General features: G+C 33.7%; 1 long non-coding RNA gene across 2 annotated transcripts; it reads left to right on the plus strand.

Annotated features, from left to right (window-relative positions):
- The first annotated feature begins 15113 nt into the window (after window positions 1–15113).
- On the plus strand, window positions 15114–18768 carry LOC104883556 (uncharacterized). Of its 2 annotated transcripts, none has more exons than XR_007269064.2 (5): window positions 15114–15338; window positions 16009–16105; window positions 17096–17273; window positions 17361–17516; window positions 18544–18768. It is a non-coding gene; the product is annotated as an uncharacterized LOC104883556 (long non-coding RNA). The 2 variants fall into 2 exon arrangements; XR_007269063.2 differs by having other exon boundaries at window positions 15119–15338; window positions 17164–17273.
- The last annotated feature ends 1469 nt before the right edge of the window (window positions 18769–20237 follow it).

The raw sequence follows: 20237 nt of genomic DNA on the forward strand, positions 1-20237 counted from the left end.
GTTCGAAGAATTGTGATGCACACCAAATTTTGAAAGAAGATAAGATCACATACTATCTTCATGGACAAATATACAAACGTATACCTTTAGGAACTAGATATAAGATATACCTATAATCAAGTTCCTTGGTCTAAATTTGTCAACCATGATGAAGTTAGAATGTTATTATTTTGATAGATATAAGTAGATCATCCTCAATAATGACTAGTCATGTCATGTTGTTAGGAACCAAATTGAGATCCACAAAGTATGTGTTCCCTACTTGATTCCCTTCAAGTATGACATTTCTAGCTTTTATTGAAGACACAATTTAATTGCAAGAGAACCAGAGTTAGTGAACTTTAAAAACTATAAACATAAAGTGCTTCATTAATTTCGCCAATAAATATGTATACAATGAAACAAGAACTTAACTTACCAACATTTGATTATTAAACAGTCTTACCATTTTACGTTGGTTTCTGAAGCTACAGTTCCTTCATCATAAGCATATAGCGAGAGTAATGTTGATTTGTCTATCATCATATTTCTTGGAACACTCGTTGTCGAGCTATATCTTACGAGTTGTTCCCCTCACTAAATATTGTTTGTTCCTTCATTTGGGTTGTCATAAACTAAGAAATATAATCCATAAAGCGAACCCAAAAAGAAATACTTTGTGCATTTTAATATTAGTAGGTTAGTCAAAAGAGATAATATATTAAAGCATATAATGAAATAAAGTTCCTTAAAAAATATAGTCTCATATGTAAAGGAACTTCTGCTTTGTTCCTTTGAACGAAATCGATTTCAAAAGAATTGAAACTGTTCCAAATTTTATTATATACATTTAATAGTTCCACTAATATTGTTTACCATCGCTCCTTCAAATCAATAGTCAATGTTTCTTGATTTGAGAAGCTGATTTTAGCATTTAATTTGGTGGAAATAGAATAAGTAGAAGGAACAATTGCTATTATAAGAGAATAAAAGCACTAAGACTTTAATTACTTAACTCACTTAATCACTTAGTCAGTAGACTTAGAACTTCATTAATTAGACCTATATAATAGTTATTTAGATTAATATGAGATTAGATCACAGGATCATGGATTTACACGTTGTTCCTTTCCTTGAGGAACAAGCACATCATGTACCACTTTGTATACGTTCAATTGAACGTGTTATATCCAGTATCCTAAATTCTAGGAAATTGTTAAGCATGATTTTTATATCTTTTCTTATCCTAAATAAGAGTTTAATTTCAATTCTTTTTAATAATATCTAAGAAGGTTTATCTTTAAATATAAAAGATTTAATTTTTTTTTTATTAAAATCTTTCCATAACCAAAAAAAATCTTTAAAATGATGTAACTTAGTCAAAATCTTTTTCGTTAAAACCTTCCTAAATTATAGCCTTAATTAAGCTTCTATTATTATTTGAAAATGAACATCAGTTAATAGATCTGTTGATTCATGCTTAATTACTATGCTCGTGTGATTATATTAGAGTTCGTTTGAATCATTTTAGTTGTGCCAATACGTCTGTTCCTTTCAGAGGAACTGACGATCATTCTCTTATTACATCCATAAGTTCCTTTACCAATATTAATTATATCCGTAGACAAACCTACAATATAATTTTACTTGCACAAAAACTTGAAGAGAAGGTAGATTGAAATAATTCATATATATGTAACAACCATAAAACAACTTCTCTTTCATAACCTTCTTCAATCATGTATTTATAGAGATATCAAAAATCAAATTTGATAATAATAATGACCAAGATATATAGTAGTAAAGATTATTACCCAATTTCCTAAGAAATATATTTCACCTTTTACATACTTTTTCTAGCTTTTGTAGTCATAGGAACTCATGTCTAGAACTACTTTCTAGAAACAACTAACCTCTACATCAAGAGATGTCAGTTCCTTTCACATTACCTGCAAAATAAGCAAGTTCTTGGTTTTTGGTACCCAAATATATGTTGGGTCCTTTCTTGTTAGTAGGAGCAACATAAAATATCCATATTCATGATGCACGCACAATCTACCACTACTAACAAGGAACATCATGTACCGACATAAGAAATATTTCAAATATTCATGATGCATAATAAAACTATCATTTGGCAAATGAATACTAATATGAGCGATATAACATGCCAAAAATAATGGATTTTCTTAAGATGAGAAACCAAGTTCCAAAGACACAAATATGCATTGTTCCATATAACTTGTTCCTTCAACTATTTCTAGTATATGATTCTTTGATATTTTAAAGAAATTGGAAATCTGAATTTTTTTAGAAAACAATGTTAAAGTTATCCTAAATTTCTATAAAAACATCAAAGCCAAATAAAACAATCTTACTAGAAATACTATAAGGAACAAGTTCCAATGTAATATATGCGTATAAAGAATATCTCAAGGAAGAGATACTTACATCAAAGGGTTGTTCATAATCCTTGTGTGACTTTTAATTGTGTATAAAAAGTCAGCCTTCACTTGTTCCTTTGAATGACATCGGGTGGAGTTCCTTTCTCGTACGTGTTCTTTCTTCTTGCAGGAACTTAACTCAGCAGGGTTTCCTGCTTATCAATGAGTTCCGGTCTGATACCAATTGTTATTTCACTAGGAACACTACAAGAGGGGGGTGAATTGTAGTGTGGAACTTATTGCCCAAATAATGCGGAATTTAAAACATAAGCAATAAGGAACTGAAAGTGCAAGAGAGATTTTTACGTGGAAACTTCTTGTCTCAATACAAGAAGAAGAAAAACCTACTCAGGATTTAAACTCTTCACTATAATAGGAAATCTCCTATGATTCAACCTATTACATACTCAAGTTCCACTCGGAACTCAACTCTCTCACAATCTCCACTCTATACTCTAGACTTAACTCTAAGTCTTTCAAGAGTTCCCACAACTCTTTACAAAAGGTTTACTCAAACCCTTCACCCCTAGATAGACTTCACCCTAAGTCTACGCATACACAAAAGAACTTACTCAAGTTCCTAACTCGAACTTACTCAAGTTCCTAACACAACTTAATACAAGAATTCACTCAAACCCTTTACCAAGTTCCCATTACAAGAGTTCACTCAAACCCTTTAACCCCAAACTCAAATACAGACGCTTGATAATTTGGTTTAACTCTAGTATATAGAAACTGAATAACTGTAAAGGAACATGGCACTCGTAGGAACTTGAAACTCAAAGGAACTGACTCAAACAAGGAATAGAAAATATATTTTTTGTAACGCTATTCCTTAAGCCAAACTTATGGAATGACATAAGTCTAACACTATGGAAAGACACTAGTCAGACAATATCATAGTCAGACATATGAATGACACTAGTCAGACAATTGAAATAATTGAACTTGTATATTTATAGCAGTCTTTTAGAATGAACGTGGATTAATCATGTGTTAGTGGTTAAACCATTATCCCATGATGTTCCTTCCTTAAGGAACACGTTCCTTAACAATCCCATGATCTCCATGATCACTGTTAAACGTGGGAGAGAATTAAGTTACTGCTTCCTAAATTTTAGCAACCACTTTGGCATTAATTTGAAAATCTGATTTAATTAAAAAATATTAATTATTAAATCTGAAATTAAATTATTTTAATAAAAATATTATCTTTAAATTTCTTCCGTAAAAACCGAATAATATTTTTATTATCTTTTGAAAAATAAAATCTTTTCCTTAAAAAGATTTTCCATAAAATCAGATTTTTCCTTAAATAAAACGGTTACCTATAATCTAGGCATATTTACTCAACTGACATAACTTCCGTTGTAATGCTCCATCTAAGTCTAGTTCCTTTTAATAGTTAGTTCCTTTAACTTAGATTATAGACTACCACGTCTGTTCCTTTAGAGAGGAACAGACAGACAATTTCTTTAACAATACTCATTATACGTATTATAAATCTAGCCTTTTTATTTCCAAAAACTAAAAAGATAAAATTAAATTAATTAAAATCAGATTCCTAAAGAAACCGATTTTATTAAAAACTTATCTTTTATTTTAAAACTAAAACTTATCTTTTATTTTAAAACTAAAACTTATCCTAAAACAACTAACACATATTATTTATAAATATTTAACCACGTAGAGATTTATTAAGAAATAAACTCTAATAAATTCTTATAGATTAAGATAATAATATGCATCAGATTTATTGACTCTTAAATACTTTTGACTCTAAGTTCCACGAGTTCCTTTGACCTTACGAGTTCCTTTAGACCTTGTTCCATTACCTTTCATGTTTCCATATACTTACATGAATCCTAGAAAATAAACTCATATTTTCTGCCTTCATGCTCCATGCTGCTCCAACTCAAGAACCGCATGTTGATGCTCCACCTTTGGAACTTCAGTGTGCTAGTTCCTTTAAGAAACTTCGCACTCATAGTTCCTGCTCAGGAACTTCTTGTTTCAACTCTGAAACGTTATATTGCTGCTCCCACTCAGGAACTGCTCCAGAACTTCATATTCAATGTTCCTCATAGGATGTACCTAGGAACCGCTCTATTTGTGTTCCTTATAGGAACTCTTTTAGGAACTTCACTTGTTGGAAACCTTCATGATGTGATATATTCAACCTTAATGACTTGTTTCATGTTAATGTAATATGCACATCTCAAACACACATGTTAGTTAGATAATCATCATTTGTTTACAATCATCAAAATACTACATGACTCAACAGGGTGGATGAAATTTCCAGTAAGACGAATCCAGTGAGCTTCAAGAGACGGATTATATGCTAATATATCATCAAAGAATACCAATATATTTTTTCTAAGCGGGGGTTTAAAGATAGTTGTCATCCAACCTTGGAAATAGGCACATGCATCGGTTAAGCCAAATGGCATAACCAAGAATTCATAAATGTCATGTATGTGTTTTAGATGTTGTCTTAAACACGTCATTAGGTTGCACTCCCATTTGATGATGACCCATCTCTAAAGTCTAACTTGCTAAATACTACACACCTGCTAGTTCATCAATTAATTCATCAACAATAGGAATAGAAAACTTAATTTTAATAGTCTTATTATTCAACTCCCTATAATCCAAACAAAGCCTCCATGTACCATCCTTTTTGCCTACCAAAACTACAAAAGAAGCAAAAAAACTAGAGCTATTTTGTATAATACCTTTATCCAACATCTCTTGTATGAGTTGTTCTATCACATCTCTCTGTTTCAATGGATATCTGTAAGGCCTAATATTAACTGCAGTAGACCCTTTCACCAGAGGTATTCTATGATCAAAGACACCCCTTCAGTGGAGGTAAAGCATTTGGGTCTGCAAAAACTCCAACATATTTCTATTGCAAATAAGCTATCAATTCAGGTGGTTGTTGAACCTTCTTCTGTTGTTGTGAAGCCATTATCTGTTGTAAGACACACTCTTCCCCTTTAAAAACTTGCCTCACTTACAACAAACATAACTGCACATCATTTTCTAAGGTTTTAGTAGAAATTATCTTAGGCATAACTAACTTCTTAGAAGTGAGACCTATCAAAACAAAATAAACATGGTCATATGTAAACTCCATAATCAAGTTCTTAAAATCCAATGAATAAAATATCTGTTGTAAAAAATGTACAATTCATCTCCAATTGGATACAACTTATATGCACAAAATATTTGTAAGAACTGAAATGTTCTTGAAGCTTTGAATTTATGTTTTAATGGCGAAAAGTGGGTGTTTGAGGAAAAAAAAGCTTTGATACCAATGTTATATGAGTCTTATAGACTTCAACTATGAGAGATTATATCTAGAAATGGATTAAGACAAGAGAGAGAAGAAAGAGAAAAAAAGTGATAATCGCTTCCTTATTTTTGTGGGAAGTATGGGCTTCCCATGTTTTTATCAATCAAACATTACTACTATCTTCCACTTCATAGGAAATTATACTTTTGTGATGATCTTTTTTAGTTGTTAGATGGTATCCTCTGGAAAGGATGTTGCAGTGTATACTATTTCCTAATAGCGACAAGAATATGAGTTTGGTACTGGGTAAGACCTTAACGCGCGCTAAGTAGAGCTAGCCTTGGGCCAGGATATCCCACAAAGGACACCTGTCCGACCCTCAAACTCCCAACAAGGCATAAGGCATGCTGAGTGCATGGGTCACGATCTGTATGTAGACATTAAAATTTTGATTTGACCTGTAGTTGGCACGAGCCCACTGATAGCTCAAGAATTAGCCCGTGGTTGCAACCCACCAAGCACGTGGGTACCCCCTATTTCTACAACCATTTCTTGCAATATGTTGTCTCCGATTACTTATTGCCCGCAAAACTTGATGTTGTTAGTAAATATTTAATATCAGTTGAAATCTTAAAATAGTATAACAACAAGATAGGCTCCGTATGCACATTGAAAGAAACAAAAACTGTGATGAAACAAGATGGAGGGAAGTGGGCTGAGAGAGGCCATCATTGATCATTAAAATTTAAGAAAAGCTTTGAATCTATAAGTTATGGGAAAAGCAAGACTCAACTTGTGAGAACGACCCACAACAGGCATGTGGAGTGCTATGAGCCCAACCCAACATGCACATTAGTTATGACTTATGCGTGTTATGACGCTATTTTTGAAAATTTTGGCCCAAAATGGCGCAGCCCAAAATCCGCAAGACAGATGATGCAATAGTGATTTGGCCCGCTGTCTTGTCCTCTGGGTTGGCATAGCCCGACCCGTGCAACAACAACAAGAAGAAGAAGAAGAAGAAGAAGAAGAAGAAGAAGAAGAAGAAGAAGAAGAAGAAGAAGAAGAAGAAGAAGAAGAAGAAGAAGAAGAAGAAGAAGAAGAGATGTGAATCACGTGTCAGTCTGCACATGTTGGTTCTCGCAAAATTTTCAACAAAATATACATAAAAGGTCTCTTGGGTCCTTGGGGAGTTAAGAATGATAAACTGGAAAAGTTCTCCTTTGCAAGCTATTATACCATGTTCGGAATCTCTGATACCAATTTCAGCTTTTGTAAATTTTATTGAAAAAATCAGATTGTAAGAGTGCTTAATTTCTATGGAGTAAATAGCTTTATGTAAAATAGTGCTCTTATCTTAATGATTAATGAATAAAAAAACCTCTCGATATTATGGTAAAAATTAAATCTTTAATGATTTTTCAATTCAACTCACATGGGTTTCTGTCAATTCTTCTCCTTTAACTCAGACGCATATATCTCGTAAAAAAAACTAAAAAACATATAGAAGTATACAAGAATCCTTGAAATTGGTAAAAAAAAAAATGTATAAATGTTCTTAATATGATTTCTTTGAAGAAAGAGAGAAAGTAATTAATAGCTTTAATATAGTGATTAATATGGGAAGTTGAAATCATATCTTGAGATTTTTTTAGATAGCAAGAGGAAAGAGAATTCCACCATTGGTGTGTGGAATTCGCTAATTGATATTGTTGTTGGTTTTATTGTTTACTTTTTTTTTTCTCTTCTACCTACCAGTTGGAATCTACCATTTCGGACCCTCCAGAATTTGAGGCCCTGTTAGGTTGAACAGGTTGAACCGGCAAAGAGTCGGGCCTGTAAAGGAGTAAGGACATAAGAGCATCCTTAGTGATGATTGTGAATAAAGATCTGTGTTTTGCTGCATGGAAAACCAAAAAAAAATTGGTTTATGACCCTCGGCGTTGCAGCGTGACATTTGTCACCCTTTAGACGTGGTTTATTCCTATTGGGCAATTAAAATATAACTGTTGTAAATTTTGCAACGGTTATATTTTAAAAAATATAAATCAAAAAATATAAAATACCAACGGCTCTATTTTTTCGAGATCTATAAATAGAAACTCATTTTGCTGTATTTTGAACACACTTAATTTTCTCCATCTTCACTAATTTCTTCTATTTGCTCTAATTTATTTCATTAACTCTTCTTCCATTGCTCTTTATTTTCAAATTCTTATAATTATGGATGCTAATCATCTTAAATATATAGGAAATCAACCCCAAAACCGCTCAAAAAACCAAATGCCTAGGCAAAAAAATTGCTTAATTAGCTCTCAAAATCGGTCAAATTATCGTCTACCGTCTCAAAATCAGTCAAATTATTGTCAACCCTCTCAAAATCAATCAAATTATCGTCAACCATCTTAGATAAATACCAATCAAATGGGTGAAAATTCTCAATATTATTCTCCTCAATATGAGGACCTCTACCATGAATCTCCATTTGAAAATGCCAACAACCTTTCATATTGTCAAACCTGATCCTAATTATGGATTTTCTCAATACCAAGAAGATTCATCTCCAAACAATGATGTTGATGATGATGGTGGTCAATACCAAGAAGGTGATGATTCTGATGGTTATGATGACTTTGTTCAGCCAACTCAATTATTTTCGCGATTACTATCAACTAATCAATCTCAGCAACCACCGCAAACACAACCCACTCAATCACAAAATCCATTTATCCCACAAGCAAGTTCTGGTGGTAAGAGGGTTTGAGATCATGTTGAAGATAAAAATCTTATCTCAGCATTTATGAACACTTCTCTTGATAAGGTACTGGGACGAGCCAAAAAAAAATAGGTGTCTCTTGGGGAAATGTTTGGGAAGCTTTTAAGGCAGGAAGAATAACAAACCCAACAGAATTTGCTCCAAGAAATGCGGATATGGTGAAAGGTCGTTGGAGTGTACTTGCTCCACGGGTTGTAAGGTGGGCAGCATTTTATGATGAAGCTCTGCAAGAAAGAAGAGTAGGGATGGCAATAGGTCAGATCTGGACCGGGTCCAGGTGGACCCGGATCTAGATACGTTTTCAGACCATGGATCCAGATCCGTCCCGAATCCACCGGATCTAAGGAAGTTGGACCCAGATCCAGATCCTATGGATCCTGCGGATCCGAGTCCGAAACGGATCCGACTCATTTCATGCAATTTCACCTATTTTGTGATATTAAAATGATTTCCAAAGCGATTAAAATGATTTCCGAAGCGTTGAAACGCTAATTGTTCACATCTCCAACGGATGGAAGATCAATTTCATTACAACTAAGATAGAAAAACCAATAAAACTACAATAAATTTTACACAAATGTCTTCCAAATAACAATCCGAATAATAATAATGAAAAAGAAACAAAGTAACAACAACATTTCATCGTGAAATGTTCATCTCCCACACTTCCATTTCCCAAGAGCTCTAATCTTCGTCGCTACTAATATCATCAACATCCTACAACATAAAACCAACCAACAAAAATTTATTAAAAAGATCTATGATATCATATTTGTAAATATCATTAATTACTCATGATTATGTAAATAATAAATTTCTTAGCATTACCATGTCAATAATATCTATCATTTCCGCATCAGCCTCACAATCTTCATTAGTAGTGAAACAAACATGAGTTCCTTCAAGGGTGTCTTTATTATAAAGAAAAAAAAATAGATAATAATATCAATTATAAAATAAGAGGGAGAACCATAAGTATATACGACTTATAAAGTTAAAATTACCTTTGACATCATCAATCATCCAATTTTGCAAACACATCAAAGCTAAGCCTAGAACGGTGAGCACTAACCACTCTTCCACCCATGCTAAATGCACTTTCCGAAGCAACCGATGAGACCGGAATTGCAAGAATATCCTTTGCAATTTTTTCAAAGTAGGGTAATGTTTGTCTCTTTTCCACCAATCAAGAACATCAAATGCATTATCCTCGGGTTCGGTAGCACTCTCCAAGTATTGTTCAACCTTACCCTTCATCGGCATCACTCTTTTTTTAGTCTCTTTGTCTAGCAAACTATCCTCATCACCATCCTCATGAAACCCTTTTGTTAATTGGATTGTTCATTCACTACATGACTTTTATTTGATACTCAAGGACAAGATTATCAAGAGTCTTCCTTACTCTATCAATTCAACATTAGCACCATCTCCATATAACCTCCCAAAATAATGAGTCACACAATCCATTTTGTTTCTTGGATCTAAAATAGCGGCAATGGCCAAAATCCCATTAATGTGTGACCAATATTTGTCAAACTTTTCAACCATACTCTTAACCATAGTCCTAACAACCTCATTATCTCCATCTTCCATCCAACGACTCAAAACAAGTCTAATCTCACAAACCGTTCGAAAAAAACAAATTCGAAGTAGGACGATTCCTAATAGAGAAAACCTTTGTCGCCTTATAGAAAATTTCCAACTTTGACAAACAATAGTAGCCATATTCCAATCATGTTCACTAGGAACAACAAATTTCAACCTTTTATTTAAACATTTCAACTTATTAAAATTTCTTTGAAAGGCAAACTAGATTCAAGCATCAAAAAGGTAGAAGTCCATCTAGTTTTTGCAATCAAGACCAACCCTTTTAACCTTAGTCATATTCAAAACACGACAAACCTCTTCAAACTTTTCAATCCTTTTAAGGGTAGACATCCAAAAAGCAATACACTCTCGAACTTTTACAATTGCGGATCAATCATATTTAACCCATCTTTAACAATCAAATTTAAATATATGAGCACTACACCTCATATGTAAAAAGTCTCCACCCAACACTAAAAATACTTTCCAATTTCTCCATTAACACATTAATCATGGCATCATTTGTTGTACAATTATCAACAACAATAGAAGAAATTTTGTTCTCAAACAATATTGAGAAAAACAATCCATAGAATCTTAGCAATAACCCCCTTGGTGTGCGGGCATGGAACAAAACAAAACCTATACAAAACCATACATACAAATAAATAAAATGACGTAACATAAATCTATTTATTTTAAACAAAACTAAATTATTATCATATAACTATAAAATAAACAAACTAATCAAAACATTACCTCAATGTTTGATTATGCAAGACCCAATTTTGATCGATGAAATGTGATGTCACGGCCATATACCCTTTCTTTTGGTTGGAAGCAGTCCACATGTCAGTTGTAATAGCCACTCTACCCTCACTATTCTCCAACAAAACTTTAAGCGAACTCCTCTCATTGTTGTACATTTTCAACACATCGCACTTCAATGTGTTTCTTGAAATCATCTTGAGATTATCATTCAAGCTCTTCACAAAGCTCCTAAAACCCATGTGATCAACAGTTGACAACGGGTATTCATGGATTACCACCATTCTAACCAACTCCCTCCTCGAAACTTCTTGATCAAATATCACTTTCTTTTGCTTTTCCTTAATCGCCAAAGAAGTAGATCCATATGATTCATCTTTGATCTTCAACTGTGTTTGACCCACTGCAAGGTTGAAATGTCTTGCTGAACATGTCTTCTTGGCATGTTTGAGGAGGTGTGAAGTCCCACTACTTCCACTATAAGAGAGTGTTTTTTACAATTCTTACACTTTGCCTTTTTCACACCATTAACCATAACCAACTCAAAAAAATTCATGCCCGAAGTTAGTTTCTTATTTGACTTAAGAACACAACTTGCTCTTTTCTTTGTCACCCTCAACAAAGCCTTCGGAATCCCTTCTTCCCATCCAAATCAAGCACCTCAAATGGTTGTTCATTAGGGTGACTAGAACTGACATCACTATCTTTAGGAGTAACTCCATCCATATTCTAAAATCTGAATATATTATTTGACAATAAATTCAAATCAATTTTTCAATTTAATTTTCAATTCAATTTAAACAATACTAACTACAATAACATACTAACATACTAACTATACCAAGTACTAACATACTAACTATACTAACATACTAACTAAACTTCGAAATCAATTGACTTAACTATACTAACATACAAACGAAATTCGAAATTTAATGGCAAAGAGAACATTCACTATACTTTAATTCTTCAAATTCAACCCTAAAGAAATCAAATTCACTTAAAGTTAACTCTAACAAACCAAAAACCACAACAAACAATACAAACGAAACAATACAACAAACAACAAACAATAGTGCTATCATACAAACGAACTGGTTTGTCATTACAACCATAACCACAATGCTATTTACCATAAACAACAAACAACAGTGTTATCATACAAACGAAACAATAACCACAAACAATACAAACAACAAACAAAAACCGGAACTGGTTTGTCACTACAACCATAACCACAACCATACAAACGAAACAAAATATATACAACCACCACAATACAACCACAATAAATAATACAATAAACAACAAACAATACGAAGCCTTCGAGAAAGAGAGAGAAAGACCTGAGAAACGTTGGAGAAATAGTGGAGAAACGCGCAGGAATTGGCCGCCAGAACTAGTGGAGAACGCGCAGAAAACCGGTTGCCGGAACTGGTGCAGAAACGCGCCGGAGAACTGGTGCAGAACGCGGCGGAACTTAGTGGAGAACACGCAGGGAACCGGTTGGTAGCAGGAGGGACTAGGGAGTTGGGGTTTTATGTGTTTAGGCAGAAGTTTAGTAACTTAGGAGACTTAGGACTTAGGACATTAAAATGGACCAGCCAGCCCAATGTGGGCATTTTTTTTAAAAAAAGGGTCCGTCTATTGTACAGATCTGAACCCGGATCCGTGATCTGACAAGTGGACTCGAATCCGACCCGGATCCACGGGTCCATAATTTTAGGCTCCAAACTCGGAAAAACGGATCCGTGGGTCCACGGTATCCGGGCCGGGTCCAGGATCCGCTGCCATCTCTAAAGAAGAGTGGCCAAAACGATAATGATGTTCCGAGATAAGCTCATTTATTGCATAATAAGAAACATGGTAGGTTCATCCTCGAAAATGCTTGGAAACTCCACGTGGTCACCCCAAAAATCCACAAGAAAATGTGGATTCACCTGGAAGCGAAAGTAGCGATAAAGGGCCGAGAGTTGATGGAAACGACTCAATGCCCGAGACACCTACCAGTGGTGAAGGAGGTGAAGTGGACCCACACCCCTATGGTGTTAAGAAAGCAAATTCTAAGGTCAAAGGGGTGTCTAATCAGACAATTGAGTGTTTTAGTTCATTTAATGAAAGACTTCGGATCCATTCAGAGGCTAGGAGTGCAGTTGTTGAAAGAGAAGACAAAAGATTGGAGGTTCAATAAACGAAGGTTGCTGCAAAGGAACAAGAAATAGCGCTGCAAACCAAGATGATGAAAGTGCAAGAGTATCATAAGAACATGGATATGTTACAAGCATTGTATGCAAAGGAAAATCGAACAACATTTGAGGAGGGTATGATTGAGACACTAACAACATGGTTGACGAATAATGCAATTTTTTAAGTTATGTTTATGTTAAAGTTAAGTTAGGTTTAAGTGTATTTCATGTTTATGTTTAAGTTTATATTTACGTTTAAGTTTGAATTTTAGTTCATGTTTAAGTTTAGTTTATGCTTAGTTTAGTTTAAGTTCACATTCCAATTTAGTTTATGTTTAAGTTTAAATTTTAGTTTATGTTTATGTTTATGTAGAATTTTATGTAAAAGTTAACATTTGTATGTTTAAGTTCAATTAATAAAAAAAAAGTTTAAAAATGTACTTGTGTAAATTCTAATCTTTACTTATTATATGAATTGACATCTAAATACAACTTTTTACATAATTGTACAGCTTTTTACATTATTGTACTGCTTTTTACATTATTGTTCTGCTTTTAACATTATTGTACTGCTTTTTACATTATTGTTCTGCTTTTAACATTATTGTACTGTTTTTTACATTATCGTTCTGCTTTTAACATTATTGTTCTGCTTTTTACATTATTGTTCTGCTTTTTACATTATTGTTCTGCTTTTTACATTATTGTTCTGCTTTTAACATTATTGTACTGCTTTTAAAGTTATTGTTCTGCTTTTAACATTATTATTGTTCTGCGTTTTACATTATTGTTCTGCTTTTTACATTATTGTACTGCTTTTAACATTATTGTTCTGCTTTTAACATTATTGTACTGCTTTTTACATTATTGTTCTACTTTTATGTATTATTGTACTGCTTTTTACATTATTATTCTGCTTTTATGTATTATTGTACTGCTTTTTACATTATTGTACTTCCCTTTACATTATTTTCTGCTGTATAATTCAAGCATCCTTGTTCACCATTTTTTACACCAAACCTAAACACGATATTGTTCACCATTTTCTCACACCAAACCTAAACACAAGAATGAACTCCTTCAACTTAAACTTTTCCCCTTCAAGTTCCTCTAGTTCTGATGAAAGAAGATCATCTCGAGCAAGAATGGATTAAGAAATAGATGATTTCTTGACCAATATTGTCACCACTTGCTCCAACTCTTATATCAAATGTTACTCCAACACCAAGGAATAGAAGAGCAAAAGTGACTGATGATAATGAGGATCATCAACGGTCTAATCGAGGCAGGGAGGAAGGCCATAGACGACTTTACAATGATTACTTTCCTGATCAACCAGTCTATCCAGCTCATTTATTTCGTCGAAAATTTCGAATGCAGCGACATGTCTTTCTTCGGATTATGAAAAGTGTCATTGCAAGTGATATATGGTTCACTCAAAAAAGAGATTGTACGGGTCAGTTAAGTTTATCGCAACTACAACAGTGTACAACTGTTATTCGAATGCTTGTGTACGGGGTAGCGACGGATTTGCTGGCGAGTATGTGCGAATTAGTGAAAGCACAGCTCGAATAGCTTAATGAAATTCATAAAGGGGGTTATCAACCAATTTGGTGTCGAGTATTTGAGACGGCCTACTCCAGATGATTTGGCTAGACTACTCAAATTCGGTGAATAACGTGGATTTTCGGGCATGATCGGCAACATAGATTGTATTCATTGGGACGGAATAGAAAAATTGTTCGTCGGCATGCAAAGGGCAATATCAAGGAAGAGCTGGTGTTGCTACTTTAGTTCTTGAAGTTGTTGCTGATCGTGACTTATGGATATGGCCGGCATTCTTTCTTCGGGATACCAGGTTCGCACAACAAGAATCCGCGCTTTTAGCGTCTGAATTTACCGTCTGGCACAATCAGACGCAAATTAACGTCCGTTTTTCTAAAATTAGCGTCCATTTAGGGGCGGACGCTAATTAGCGTCCGTTTTTCTAAAATTAGCATCCGTCTTTGGAGCGGACGCTAATTAGCGTCCGTTGAACAAGTTTACCGTCTAACACGACTGACGGTATTCAATGGTCATAAGAAAAAAACACGACCCACCTTATTTCCAACCCTATCTCTATCACAACCGTCCTCTTTCTTCATCTTCTTCGCTCTTCTTTTCTTCTTCCTTTCTATTTGTTTCTCTCTCAGACTCTCACCGTCGACGGTATTCAATGGTCCGACCACACTTTCTCTGATTTGAAGGAGGTTCGATCGATTTCTGAGCCAATCACCGTCGCAGGTTTTCGTTTTAGGGTTAGTGATTTTTTTGGGTTTTTTGTGGGTTGTTTCAGATCTAGTTTTTTTTTGTTAATTTCTCAATTCTCCTTCAAAACCCCATATTTATCCTCTCTTTTTTTCAATTTTTGTTTTCGAATCCTTTTTTTGTATGTTTTTTTCGTTTTCTCGATTTTTATTTATATTCTCTTTTTCGATTTTTATTTTGTTGATCATTAACTGAGGTTCTTGACCCTTAGATATTTGGTCTTTGCCCTTTTGATAGTACTCAATTGTGAATGTTTTTCAATCTTCATTGTTGTTTTCGAGTTGAAATATACATTTGGGTGATAATGAAAAATTGTTGTAATGACAATATTTTTAACTACTTTAAGCAAAGTTTGTACTCCGTAGTTCTGATGTAAAGAATCCACATATTTTTAGATTGAGTTTGACTTTTGATTTTTAACAAAATGTAGAACTAAATAGAATTATAATGTTAATGAACTGAGATATAATAAAAATTACTGATATTGTCAAGATTTTGTTCTTGGAGTCCAGAAAAATCAACTAGTAATGTGGAATATTGGTCAGGGAGTGGTATTAATTCGGAAATTGCTGGGCTATTATTCTGATGAGTACAAGTGTGCTATGAGATGGCAAAGTGTCTGCTTGAACAATTACTGACATTTGCTGGTTCACTGAACAGTATACCACAATTACACCTCTGGCTGATAGAGTGTTGATCAAGATCAAGAATCCACAATTACATCTCTAAGTAGCGAAATTATCGGCACATGACTCAGGTTTCTATTTTTCAACCATAACCTCATCTTTAACTCTTCCACTCTTGATGTGTACTACATTTTTGACACATTAAATTCACTGTATGCTTCCAACCATATGTACACTGTGAAGCCAATATATATATATATGTATGGCTACAATTCTGAATGTGGTAATAGTACTAAAACTATCCTTTGATGTTTGGTGTGTAAAATTATAATGAAGTTTTGTGATTTAAATGGCATTTTTGACACATAACTCTTGTAAGACGAATGCAGCTAAGATGGTTAACTGATGTTCATGTTTAAGATGTAGATTTTTGTATATAGGCATTAGATTAAATCCTTGTCAATTATGGAATTTGAGGTATAGGCTATAGATTATAGGTAAGAGATTAAAAAAAAAAAGAACTTTAACTTATGACTTATTTACTAGTCAGTAATCTCTTATCTGAATTAAAATAATATGCTACCATCTGGTTTAACTTCCTGTGACAAGATATGTTAAATTCATTAGTAGCTGTTAGATCTGATAAACTTCCCAAATTACCTTCAAGTAAAGCAATGGAAACTAGCTCGATCTGCGACAATCAGAAAAAAGATAGTGTTGGTCAATACAAGAGATCTTTCTGCCTTTAGGAGAGATTGTTGTGAAGACTACTGGGTTTGTGCCTCTTTGAAGGTGGTATATTATTGCAGTTGCTTTAACTATGTACGTTGGTTCTTTATTGCTTTTCATCAGTAAATACAATATGTTAGGATGAATGAGCTGAGTAGTGAAAAATTATAGTATCTCTACCTCCTTATAAGTGCTTCTAAAATCAATAGGTGATGAAATTATAATTAGCTAGAAAAGTTGACATAATCTTATATAGCATAAATTAATATTTGTCTAGATATTATAATTGGCTTGAATGCTGCTCGTTTGAGTATTTCATCATGCAAGTTTTATGTATATTCTGCTTTAGCATTTTATCTGAGAAAACTAAGTTGTCTTCAATGACACAAAAGATAGTAGGTAGCTAGTGAGATTTTCCAAGGTTTTGTAAGAGCAGCCACCTATTTGCCTTTTCCTTCAGGTGGAATTTTGCTACCCTCAACTGCTCTCAGTAAGCCACAAAATGGTGAGGTGGTTGCTGTTGGAGAGGGAAGGACAATTGGGAAGAGCAAAATAGAAATTGGTGTCAAGGTAATTGTTTAGTTGCCTAATGTTGTTCGGTAATTAAACATCTCATCTGTTTGACCGATATTTTTCTGTTCATTTTACTTGGGGCAGACTGGAAGCCAGGTAGTGTACTCAAAGTATGCGGGGACTGAGTTGGAGTTTAATGGGTCAAACCATCTGTTAATGAAGGAAGATGACATTGTTGGCATCCTGGAGGCAGATGATATCAAGGAACTTAAGCCTATGAATGAGAGAGTCCTCATTAAGGTCAGTCTGCTTAGTGTTATATGGTTTCTGTTTATACATGTGATATCATCCCTTGGCTAATTACTTAAATCACCTGCTGTATTCCCTATTTGATTATTATGCATATTTGCTTAGAAAGACTTTATTTGCAATACAAGTAAACGCACGGCTTTGGTTTAATTGTTAATGTGAACTTTATCTGACAAAGCAAAGCGGATCACAATTTGCGTAGAGAATGTCAAAGATTAGTGATTATGTCTAATTTTCGTGATGAACCCAAGCCTTGTATCTTGTGTAGGCTATCCAACAAATGTGGATGAACGTTTAGAAATAAGTTCATGTAGTATGGTTGTTGTATCCTTGATTTTTTATATTAGACCTTTTTGTAAATGGTAAGTATAATTAATGCATTTAATCTTGTTAGGAGGATGTTTAGAATAAAGGAAATAGAGAAAGTTGATTGGTTTAATATTTACTTCCTAACATTTTCCATTTATGGAAGTTTCTATTATTTGCAATGTCTATATTTTTGCATTATATTCTTGCTTTCTCTTTTCTAGCATATGTTTATTTTAAGCTCTCTATATCTTTCTCTTGTGCTTGGTCCTTGTGCATATTTCAACGTTGCGAGTATTCAAAAACGGAGGAAGTACTTATCTACTAGTAGAGGATTATTGAATGGGATGAACTAAAACAGAAAAGGAAGGCAATCCGTTTATGTCACAGTGATTATAACCTGTGTTTTTGCAATTTCTTCAGAACCCTGAATTTTTTAAACAATGTAGATGATAGCAGCCTGGTTGTATCTTAGTAAAAATGTATGTATACCAAAGACTGTTTCTTAAAGGCTCCATTCATGTAGTTATGGTGATGAAGGTGACTATTGTCGAAAAAAAGCCAACAGTACTATGGAGCTGTAAAAAAAAAGGAAACTTACGAGTTATATGTAGACAGAAAGTCAAGATCTTGTTATTCATTTTATTCTTGTTAATAGTTGTTTTTTTTTTTGGTTAATTTCATTAATTTCTTTGTTTTTGTTGATTTGCAGAGTTATGAGATTTGCGTTTGAGTTCCAGATTTGAAGTTGGTTTCGATCCATATACCAGATTTGAAGTCTGTTTTGGTTCTAGATTTTTTTTTGTGGAGTTTAAAGTGTACATGTAATTATATAAGATTTGTATTAGATTTTGTTCTAAGTATACTACAATTTAGTTCTAGAATTATTTTTTCATTTGTATCTACATTTATTATCAATAATAATTGAATTGATTAATTTGTTTGCCTTAATAACAGAAGTATATGGTATTTGCAACATTTTATTTCTTATTACATTTAATATCAATTAATTAAAAGCAAAAAGCTATTACATTTAATACTAGTTAACCAAAAGCAAAAAAAAAAAAAAAAAAAGCAAATGCGGACCAATAGTTTACCAACCGCTTCCATGATTAGCGACTGCCAAACGGTCGCTAATTAGCGACTGCCAACGCGGTCGCTAATTAGCATCTGCGTCCGACCGCATAGGCGGTCGCTAATTAGCGACCGCCGAAGAAGCGGTCGCTAAATTCAAAACATCAGACGCTAAATATTTAGCGTCCGCTAAACGGACGCTATTTGGTGGATTAGCGACCAAGGGTTTTGCATCAGCCATTTAGCGTCCGTTGGCGGACGCTAATATATTTAGCGTCCGATTCCGCGTTTTTAGCGTCTGATTTTTGCGGACGCTAAATGCTGACATTCTTGTTGTGTCGTGCAATGACCTAAATTTTCTTCACTGATCTCCTGTTTTTAGGGATATTTTAGAAGGTCGAGCACCACCCGTGCTGTTTATGGTGAATGGTAACCAACATGATTAGGGTTATTATCTCACTGATGGTATATATCCGAATTGCAACATTCATTCAATCGGCTACATGTCCTCAAACTCACAAGGACAAGTTATTTGCTCAACACTAAAAAGGCGCTTGAAAAGATGTTGAGAAAGCATTTGGGGTGCTGCAATCTCGGTTTGTTATAGTTCATAGACCATCCCTTGCATGGGATGAGGAAATTCTCAATGACATCATATTGTCTTGCATCATCATGCACAACATAATTGTGGAAGATGAACGAGATACATATGCACACTACATAGATACTACTGAATTCACTACAAACACAAGTAATAATGGCGACGGGTTTTAATATTATCATTATCGGATCGTAGATATCAACTGATTTGGTTGCCAATATATGGCAGAAGTTTGGTCATAACGCTAATTAAGAGCAGTTTATATATTTCGTTCTTAATTGAGTTTTATGTTTTTCGTTCTTGATTATGTTCTTCCTTTCCAACTAGCATTGGTGGAGTGTTCTTAATTAAGTTTATAATTGTCGCACCAATGTAGCATTTTATGTATTTTATGTATTTCGTTCTTAAAAGTATATTAAAAATGCTAATTGTGTCTCATAAATTAATTAGTAGATCGTTAATTATGTATGCATAAGATAGTGGTAGCTAATTTCGTATTCAATTACTTAATAAAAATGCTAATTACGTATGCTACGCATTAATAAAAGCTAATTATGTAGATAACTTAATCATTAAAATGATAATTATAATTTTAAAATCATTAATTTAATTAATTAATAATAATATATCAATTAGTAATGAATATTTAATATCATTAAAAGTAAATAATAAAAATATTGTATGGTGGTGGGTAGGGTCAAAAAGTAAGAGAGAAAAAAAGTAATTGAGAT

This window comes from Beta vulgaris, chromosome 8 (assembly GCF_026745355.1).
Source record: "Beta vulgaris subsp. vulgaris cultivar EL10 chromosome 8, EL10.2, whole genome shotgun sequence".
NCBI classification, from domain to species: domain Eukaryota; kingdom Viridiplantae; phylum Streptophyta; class Magnoliopsida; order Caryophyllales; family Amaranthaceae; genus Beta; species Beta vulgaris.